This window comes from Phyllostomus discolor, chromosome 15 (genome assembly GCF_004126475.2).
Source record: "Phyllostomus discolor isolate MPI-MPIP mPhyDis1 chromosome 15, mPhyDis1.pri.v3, whole genome shotgun sequence".
Classification (NCBI taxonomy): Eukaryota; Metazoa; Chordata; class Mammalia; order Chiroptera; family Phyllostomidae; genus Phyllostomus; species Phyllostomus discolor.
This window is the reverse complement of record NC_040917.2, coordinates 2,189,499-2,199,726: the sequence shown is the minus strand read 5'-3', so window position 1 is coordinate 2,199,726 and position 10,228 is coordinate 2,189,499. Positions and strand designations below refer to the sequence as shown.

At 47.8% G+C, this 10,228-nt stretch overlaps 1 long non-coding RNA gene across 1 annotated transcript; it reads left to right on the top strand.

Moving 5' to 3' along the window:
* Positions 1-219: 219 nt before the first annotated feature.
* LOC118498349 lies at positions 220-5,605 on the top strand. Its single transcript, XR_004900849.1, has 3 exons — positions 220-247; positions 809-810; positions 5,450-5,605. It is a non-coding gene; the product is annotated as an uncharacterized LOC118498349 (long non-coding RNA).
* The last annotated feature ends 4,623 nt before the right edge of the window (positions 5,606-10,228 follow it).

The following is a 10,228-nucleotide window of genomic DNA, read 5'->3' as shown; positions in this document are numbered from 1 at the left end:
CAGGTCACACAGGTTATGTGGTCAGGAGAAGAGATGCTGAGTAGGGATGCTCACTCAGTCCCTGCCCACTTAGGAGAAGAGAGTCCCCTGCATACAAATTTCTCTCACAGCTCCAGGTAAAACCTCCTCTGGTCTGTGAGGACTCATAGCTCTATCCCCACTCAAGGCTGTGGTCTCTGGGGAAGGCAGAACTGTGCTCTAGAAGAAGAGGCTGTGTGGTCTTCTGTGTCTGGTGACAGCCCCACAGGTTGAGTGTCCTGGATGACAGGCATAGGTGTCTTGGATGTTGGTGATTGTGTGTGATTGTCAGGAACTGATGTCCCTTGTCCCCAAGTGTCCTGTCCTAGGTGCAGCTTCAGGAGTTGGGGCCAGCACTGGTGAAGCCATTAAAGTCTTTTGTCCTCACCTCCACTGTGTCTTGGGGCTCAGTCATAGAATTAACTACTAGATTGGATCGACCAGCCTCCAGGGAAGGGGTTAGAGTGGACTGAGTGCTGGACAGGGGGCACAAGGTACAGCACAGTTTCCCAGGACCGCATCTCCAACATTGCTGACATATCCAGGATCCAGTGTTCCCTGCAGCTGAGCTCCATGAACACCAAGGACATGGCTGTGTATCACTGTGCAAGGAACACAGAGAGGGGTGTCAATGTGGGCCCTGGGTTCTTGTGTTAGTCTGGGGTTTCTACTTCATCGTACATCTGCTTCTACATTTACTCCTGAGTCAGTATGTGGACACTGACAGGAGAGGCTATTAAGCAGCAAACAGCAGGTTCCAGGACTCACCTGCCATCAGCTGGCAGAGCAGTGGTCAATCCTGAAGGAGAAGAGAGGCTTGGTGGTGGTGGTCATTGACCCAGGCCACTGGATGCATTGCCTGTGGCTGCAGCCCCTGTGCACACCCAGAATGTTCTCACCCAAAGTAGCTTCAGATGTTGAGTCTGATGATGCCCATATACCATGCCAGTGGATGGAGCTCAGTTCTGGAATTACTGTAGTCTCAGGAGGGCCAGACATGCTTCTCTAGGAGGAGAGATCTGGCTTCTGAGAGCCAGGTCAAGAAATCGTCTTTGGGTGTGTTGTTGTCCAGGATGAGGGCCGGTGAAGGTTCTTGTGTTGAGCAGGGGCTTGACTGGAACAACTGTCCCACCAGGTGTAAAGCAGTGATACCCCAGGCTTTCTTGCCAATGTGTTCATATGAGGGCAGATGTGGATAAAGTGTGTAATGCTCAAAACTCCCAATGTCCAGCATCAAAACCTGAGTTCAGACTCCTGAGTCCAGCTAAAAATTGCAGTGATAAGGGAAAAGGGAAGTAGTCATGCACTCGGGTCGACAGCAATCCAGGATTATGAGACAGCAGAAAGGAGCACATCAGGGAATAGACAGGGGTCTTGGTGGGACAACTTGAGTGGCACTTTCCACTGTCTGAGACTTTTCTCATTGTATCAAAGGGCATGGGTCCGCTGTTTTCTACCAAAGTTTGCAGATTTGCAAGGGTCTGAAAGTCCTGAGTTAGATGTCCTGCACTCAAGCCATTCTCACAGCTGTGGAGTTCACATTTGCTCCGTGAGGTGTGATGTGTGAATGCAGGGGCTTCTCTGGATTTTTACTGTGGCCTTTGTCATTGACACACATGTTAAGGTCTCATCTGTGAAATTTATCAGCCATTTCCCTGGATACCTCATTCAGAAGATAAGTCTCCTAGTGGTAGATTTTGAAGACACTTTTGAGTATAATGTGGGGAGAAGGGAGCCTGAGTCTGTGGAGGGGGTTGCATATGGGAGTTATGTGACACTTAATTTAAGAGGTCCATTTCAGAGGAAGTTGGTGCTCCCACTTTATCTGCATGTTTCCATGAGGGTGTTTAAAATCAGTGGAATGGATGAAGTAGGTTGCCCTCCCTAGTGTGGGGGCCGTGCCTGAATGATGAAGGCCTGCAGAGGCCCAGTGTGACTTTCTTCTCCGATGGCCTTGGTACTGGAGTGTCCCCATGAGTTGTGGTGCTGCTTCCAGAACTCAGAGCACACTGGCTCCTCCTGCATCGCAGATGAGCCATGCTTGGAGTGGAACTAGCATGGATACCCCTCTGTGACCCTCACATCACTGTCACTCCTCAATTTCCCCTGACCTTCTTTCTGTTACATTCTGTTATTTCATCAGAGCCACAGGGAAGGGATAGGATGTGTCCTGTTCCAGGAAGTCCAAGCTGAGGAAGGTGTTTTCTGGAGGTGGACCTGGTCCCTGTCAGACCCAGGACCCCATCCACCCTGTCCTTGCCAGACACACCCCTTTCTCTTCAACTTACTCCTTCCAGGATGGACAGGAAAACATGTCAGAGGACCACAAGTGCACTATGAACAGTGTTACTGATTGCCCTAACTCAGCACAGCCTCTGGTCACGGGTGCTTCCTGACCATCTCATGTGATCCCCAGTTGAGTGTTTTTGCCTGAGTTTGTCATCCTCCTTCCCTGTGCTGTGCTCCCTCCTTCCTTGTCAGGAAAATGGCAAGACTATCTGTTTCCAGTCAACAGAGTTCTTGTGAAATTAGAGAGATGGAATAGGAAACAGAATAAGCAAGATGTGTTCCATCCTCAACACAAAGCATCATTCCAGCTTAAATTAAAAAAAATAAATAAATAAAAAGTGCACAGAGGCAAGAACATTGAAGAGCCTTGCAGATACAACACCCAGGGAAATAGACCTTTCTCAGAATCACAACAGCTGTATGTATCCATGTCTGTGAGAGAAGTAGTGGTCAAGGGCATGGAGACAGAATGCTGGAAGTGTGGTGGTGGTGGACACAGGAAACGGGGGGTATTATATAATGGGAACTGAGTCAGTTTGGTAAAGTGAGCATTTCTGGGTCTGGATGGTGATAACGGTTGCAAATGGAGTGAGTGTACTTAATATTAATGTGTCCATTTTATATGGATTAACACATTGAATGTGAGTGAGTGTATGTTTTACCACATATGTCACACCAGCAGGAATGAGAGGTGTGCACATGTTTTCCAGGGCAGGTGGTGATTCCTGAATCTGTAGGGTTGGAATGGAGTCTGGACTGCTGCAGGGGGCAGGTATGCAAGGCTGCTCTCAGGAGCTCACTTTTGGGTAAGGACCTAAGAAAGAGAGTGTATGTTCCATGGTATGTCTGAGGAAATAGAATCTGGGAACAGGAGAGCCTGGTCCAGGATTCTGAACCACAGGGTCCCTGAGATGAGAGCAGTGTGTAAGGTGGATGTGTGGGGTCAAGGGCAGAGGGTGAGACGTGCTCTTAGGGGCAGGACACTACAAGGACCTGAGTGTCTCTTTGAGAGGGGTGCAATGTGGGTGCCATGTCTTTAGGGTCAGCACTCTCTATGGTGCAGCCAGGATGCTTGATGGTTGGAACCCACAACCTCCATAATGCTCACCACACAGAGGACCCTGCTTCCAGAATGGATGTTCCCTTCTCAGGAGACATGTTGTCACCAAGAATTTTCACTTTATGTCTACTAATATAGCCCTCTGAGGTCACGTGGCATGGGAGTGACAAAAATGACAAGACCTTCAATAGGTTCCACTGATCTGTGTCTCATGGTCCCTAAAGCACTGGGAAAATTGGGACACAGAGACACCCAAGTGATCCTGTGAAATGCATCTCAGAGAAACACCAGAGGAACAGGTGAATGGGGAAGACATGTCCTGTGTGAGGGCCCTCAGGGGCAGTTCAGCACACACATCACTGGGCGGCCAGGGCCATGGACAGGGAATCAGTTCTCCTCCTCCACTTTGGGAAGAGGACAGGAAAGGGTTAAGAATACAAGTGCCCCCTGGGGCACAGGTGTACTGCTCCCTGGAGAAGATGTTCTCTCTGCTATCCCTTGGTACACACCTCCCTTCCTTCATGCTGGTCACAGTTGCCCAGTGCCCTGGACTCCTCACTGGTTCCCCCAAGTATTTCCAACAGAGTTGTGTCATCTCTGCCACGTATGTCACCTCAGCCCTATGTGTCTGAACCAACCTGTCACTCTCAGTTCTTTGTTAACAAAGAGGAAATCAGAGACTTTTGTCCCCTGAGGAAATCTCACAACTGGTCCATGGATGTCTTCAGTCTGTGAGATATGCCCCAGGTCTTTGTGCACTGTTAAATAATGGGGGCAACAGTGGGGATGTTCTGTGTGTGGAGGGTGAGAGAGACTGTGGAAAGCAACCCTGGTTTCCAGCATGTCCCAGGCTGTTAAATCCCATCCTGTGTTTCACCTCAGCTTAGTGATGTAATGAAAAATACATGCACTCTGTACTTTGGTTTCCATCTACCCATCACCTTGGACCGTCATGAGTTCCCAGTCCCCTTGCCAGCACATCAGCCCCCAGATTCACCTCCACCCAGGGTCTCAGGTGAATACAAGGGTGGCAGTTCACATACTGAACCTCTATGACCAGGGAGCAGGACCTGTCATCCACACACACGTTAGAACACCTGCTGGCCAGAGTCAGTGTCTCTGTCTCTCTGCGAGAAGATGCCTCCAGGACTTCAGGGCCTCATGTGGTCTAGGATCGTGAGAGGCCTCCTGAGTGAGTCATCTGTGGGAAGGGGCTGCCTGCATTGCCCTGTGCTAAGTGAGACAAAAGGAAGGACACAACAATGTGCAGCACCTGTCTCAGTTGAAGGACCAGGGCTGTGCTCATGGCAGCAGGACCTGACCAGTGTGTCCCATTCCCTGGAGCTGGGCTGAGACAGACGCTGCACCTGCCCTGCCATCTGCAGGCCCAGGGGTCTCAGCCAGGTGAAGGGGAATACTGTTTTGTGTGTTTGTTTGCTTTTTTTGTAATTTATTTTACTCTTATCATTACATAAAAATTTAGATCAAATGCTATTTTATATAAAATTATGGTTTTCCAATTAGCACTAATGTGTCTACTTCATGTCACTTTTTGGACTTAGGCAGATGTTTGGGAATAATGTTAATCTCTTTTAATGTCCACTTGAAAAGTCCATGAAATTAAAATACTGAGATTGCTCATTGAGCCCAACTTTAATTTTTAAACATAGAAAGAAGGGCTGTCTATTGTCATGATTCAAACATCGTTCTTGACCCAATTGACCTCCCAGCCCTGACCCATGCCTGTGAGTCCAAGAGAAGAACTGTGTTTAGAGCTCAGAAAGACATGGGACAGTGACTTCAGTCTCTCTCCACTTATGAGAGCAGCATCCCCCAGATGCAAATTTCTTTCTCACTCCAGTCCAAATTCTCCCCTGGGTTGTGGGGGCTCACAACTGTCTCCTTTCAGGGGGCTAAGTTCTCTGGGGAAGGCAGGGCTGTGCTCTAGAGAAGATGAGAGTGCTGGGTCTTTTCCTGTGCCTGGGGACAGGCCCACTGGGTTAGTATCTCAGATGTCAGAAGTAGGCCTATGGGTTGTGGTGACTGCACAAGTGACAGGGACTGCAGCTCCTTGTCCTTAAGTGTCCTGTCCCAGGTGCACCTGCAGGAGTCAGGCCCAGAACTGGTAAAGCCCTCACAGACCCTCTCCCTCACCTGCACTGTCTCTGGTTACTCCATCACCAGTGGTTACTGCTGGGCTGGATCCACCAGTACCCCCAGGGAAGGGACTAGAGTGGATTGGGTACACATGTTATAATGGGAACGCTTACTATAGCCTGCCATGTGGACCCTGGCTTGTGGGATCTGCATCATTATGGATGAAATGAGACATTTACATGAATGACCGAACCCAGTGGAGGAAAAGGGAGGGAATGACTTTTCTCTCGAGGGGAGCAAAAGCCTCCGCCCTTGCTCCAATGAGCTTTTATTGTCTTACTGGGCACAGGGCAAGAAGGTGCTCATTAACTATGCACAGGTTCCCTTTAGGTGGTTACATTTTTACAGAAAACAAAGGGGCCCTGCTGCTAATCACATCACAGAAGAGGGATATTTGCAAATGAAAAGACAAAAGAGGTCGAACCATTTACCCTCATCCTTGGAATGTTTATCATGGATTTTAGGAAGTTGCTTTGAAGTAAATGTCCTCAATTCAGGGTGAGGGAGTTTTTAGCAAAAAAGCAAGACTCAAAGCATCCTAGCTACGTTGAAGGCCTGATTCCCCATGGGAGAACCTATCCATGGACGTGGGTCCTGTGCTTCTTGGAGTGGAAGCTGGGCCCACGCCACCCAGGGCAGCCTTCCACACCCCCCCCTTTGTTTTTTGTTACGACCACTATAGATCCCACAAAGCTTGCTGCTTGCTGGTCTCCCACATGACCCTGGGACATTAATTTGCAAATGTGTTAATGTACACAGACCCTTGTTACAAACAGTAAGCAACCAGCAGTTCCGAAGACCCATTTTCTCAGATTAAGCCCATCGACCATTGTCAGGCAGTAATGATCAAATGGATAACATTCAAAGAACTCTGAGGGCCTATTTTGAATCAGGGTCACATAGCTAAAGGGCCATGAAATTCTAGGGAAACCAACTCATTTCATGTTTGGACCCTTATCATTTAAATTGAGGGTACTGGCAAAGTAGGTTTCATAGGATTTTATGCTGTCTTTCTTAGGTCTGTTTGTCCCGGAAAACCTACCCTTTCCAGCACAGGGCTGCACTCACCACCAGAATTGTTTCAGGCTTAGGTGGATCAAGGGAAGTAAGGCAGCCAAGAGATTAGAAGACTTCTTGCAGACAGAATGAAGACTCAGGCTATGTCAAAGACAAGGGGCAGGGACAAGGGCTCATCAACCCCCTTTTCAATAGCCCCCCAACTCCTTCCCTGAGGGCCTTTCCATGTAATCCTGCCTGTTTGAGGTCCATCCTCCCTTGAGGAATCTTACCCATCATTGGCTAACCCACCAAACAATGGGGGCCAGGCTGGGTGAAGTAAAGTGGGAAGGGCAGAGGCAGTGCTCCTGCCAGGGAGATAAGCTTTGTCTTCTCATAGGCTTATGGTCCCAAGGTCTCTCACTCAGCCTTAGTCATGATGGGTTACAGCTCCTGAAACCAGGCAGGGTGGTTCCCAACATCTGATCTCCCCGCTTTTTTGTTTGTAAATGCTATTGTAGCTGTTAAGCCTGTGAAACCTACTGTTTGCTGTTCCCGAATGCAATCTTAAGAAAACAATCTCCCTCTCTCCCTCTCTCTCTCTCTCTCTCTCTCTCTCTCTCTCTCTCTCTATATATATATATATATATATATATATATATATATATATATATCTTAAAGCACAAATAAGGATTAAGACAAAGGGGCATCCAAAGGCTGTCATGACCCAAAGCCATAAATCCAGTATTTAGGGTTCAACCATTGACCCTTATAGGACACCAAGGGGTTGTTGTCCTCTGCAGGAGGAGCTTGAGCCTTGGCCTCCATCATTGGGGAAGGCTCCATCCTCCTCCATTGCAGACCCAGGCCTGTGAGTGATGGTGTGAGTGTTCATTTTCCTTCTGATTGTTCAGGGTCAGCTGGGCCATCTGGTCTGTCAGTAGATTGGTTCTCAGCTCCAGGTAGCAGAGCTGGGTGTCTGTCCTGCTCATGATAAGGCTTTACCCTTTTGGCTGGTAGCCAGACAGGACCTTTAGGGATGGAAACACAAGCATGCCCTCTTCCCCAAGTTAAGAGATCCATAGGGCCTTGCTAAGAGCCATCTCCCAGTGATAAGATGACTTTGGCTCTTTCTTCTGAAAATGTTTCTCAATGCAGTACAGAGTGATTCATCACAATTTAGAAAATTATAGGTAAACATGGCTAACAAAATTAGATTTTGGGGGGAAGGACTCATGACTCCCCCTTTTTTGTTTTTGAAGAAGATTTTTAAATGTATGATGACCCTGTTCTACAATTGCATGACCTGTTGGATTGTAAGGTATTCCTGCTTTATGGTGGATATTCCAGTGCTGAAGAAACACCTGAGTAGAATGGGCAAGGTATCTAGGCCTATTATCACTTTTAATTTGCTGAGGCTGTCCTAAATGACTAAAGGTCTCAAGCCAATGGGCTTGCATATTTTCAGCAGATTGTCCCATTAAAGCAGATGCGTGTAGGTCATCAGAGCATCAATAGAAATATGAACATATTTGAATTTTCCAAAGGGAGTGTTAATGAGTGACATCTGTTTGCCAAAATATTTGAGAACCTAGTCCCTTAGGATTAACTCCTGTAAATGGGGGTGCCTTGCTAAGGGCTTGGCAATCAGGACATTCTTTAATAAACTGCTTAGCTTAGACAGGCACCCTCCTGTTTCTGAAATCTGCAATGCAATTGCAGAGAAGAAGCAATTTCCCTGTTATTATCAAGACTCGGTAGTTCTTAGGTTCAGAGTTTTCAAGGAAAGTGGGAAAGATGGGAGGTGCTCTGAAAAATTATGTTTTAGTCAAAAATGGTTATATGCCAAGGGCCTTTTGTGACTCGATTGACTAACTGTTCCCTCTGGGACAATAACCAGCTCTTCCCCAAGGAAATGATCAGTGTTTACAGGTACTGAGTTAAAAAATGGTACTTTGTCTTCCGTGGAGAAGGGCTAGTTCTCTCTGGGAGACAGTACAGGTAAATTTCATTTTTACAATAAAGGGTCGTGGCTCTGGCATAAACAGGGAGAAGTCTTAATATTTTGTTTAACACATCACACCCCCTATCCCACTTATAGCATGCTTTAGATTGACAAATTTATGAATACATTCACAACTTTCAGAAACAGTGTTTTCTCTACTGACAAATGCGTTTACTTTTTTTTTTTTTAATTTGAGTTTTGACCTGCTCTGTTTCTGACCTGGGCTGGTTCACCCCTCCTTAAGCAACCTGGTGCAACCCCCCCACACCGTCTCCTGGGAAGTCACCATATCGATGGCGAATTTAGTGTGGACACCCTGTTGGCACAGCGCACTGCAGCCCGGAACTCCCGGGCTCAAGTGATCCTCCTGCCTCAGCCTCCCAAGTTGCTGGGGCTACAGGCACACTCTGGGGTGTCCCAGACTGCACCAGCTGGCGGGCTGAAGGCCTTCCCCGGTGTACATTGGGGAGAAAGGGAGGCGAGGGAAATCAGTCTTCCCCTCTGCACTGCTGCCCATCCCTTGCAGAGACACAATGCCCCCACTCGATTCGCTGAAAGCCTGCATGCCTGGGCGACTTGAGCCACGCTCTGAGCATGCGTGTGCACACACCAGCTCTGCAGACAAGCTCACCGGGTGGGCCATGAGACTCTGCAGCTGGCACAGACTGCAAGAAGGGCCTAGCTAATGCACACTGGTCCCTTCTCTTCCATACTTCCATAAACATTCAACAGCCCCATAACTGCTGAAATAGCTCAAAGCATTGCTCTTGTTCCTTAGAGAGCCTGTTCTCCATGGTTGAGGATTTACAGAAATCTTTAAAGAAATGTTTTCAAAGTGGTCACAAGAGAAGAGTGACCTAGGATGAAAGACACTTTCCCTCTGACATTCAACACACCCTTACAACATTCCCGAAAAGCACTCGGGGTCTTCGGCCCTCACCTGAGCTGATGTGTGCTTACTCCCACCTCGTTGGTGTGTTGTCCATAATGACCACGACTTGTATCCCTGGGTCCCTGTTGGTGGGTGCCAGCTGATGCAGGCCCTGGCTTGTGGGGTCCACATCATTATGGATGACATGAGACATTCACACGGATTACCGGATCCAGTGGAGGAAAACAGACATCATGGTTTTTCTCTCCAAGGGAGCAAAAGACTCTGCCCTTGCTTCAATGAACTTTTATTGTCTTACTGGACACATGACAAGAAGGTCCTCATTTACTATGCACAGGCTCACTTTAGGTGGCTAACTTATACAGAAAACAAAGGAGCCAATGCTGCTAATCACATCACAGAAGAGGGGCATTTGCTAATGAAAAGGCCAAAGTATTTGGATGGGTTACACTCATCCTTGGAAGGTTTCCCATGTTTTTTAGGAAGTAAAATTACTTGATTTGCATTAAATGTCCTCAATTAAGGGTGAGGGAGTTTTTAGCAAAAAAGCAAGACTCATAGTGGCCTAGGTACATTGCAGGACTGATTCCACACAGGAGAACTTATCCATGGGTGTGGGTCCTGTGCATTTCCAAGTGGGAACTGGGCCCACACATGAAGAGTGGCCTTCCACAGCCTGTCTCTCAGGAGCTGCACCTCCATCTCTAGAGACATGTTCATGAACCAGTTCTCTCTGCAGCTGAGCTCTGTGACCACTGAGGACACAGCTATGTATTACTGTGCAAGGGACACAGAGAGGGGTAATCAACAT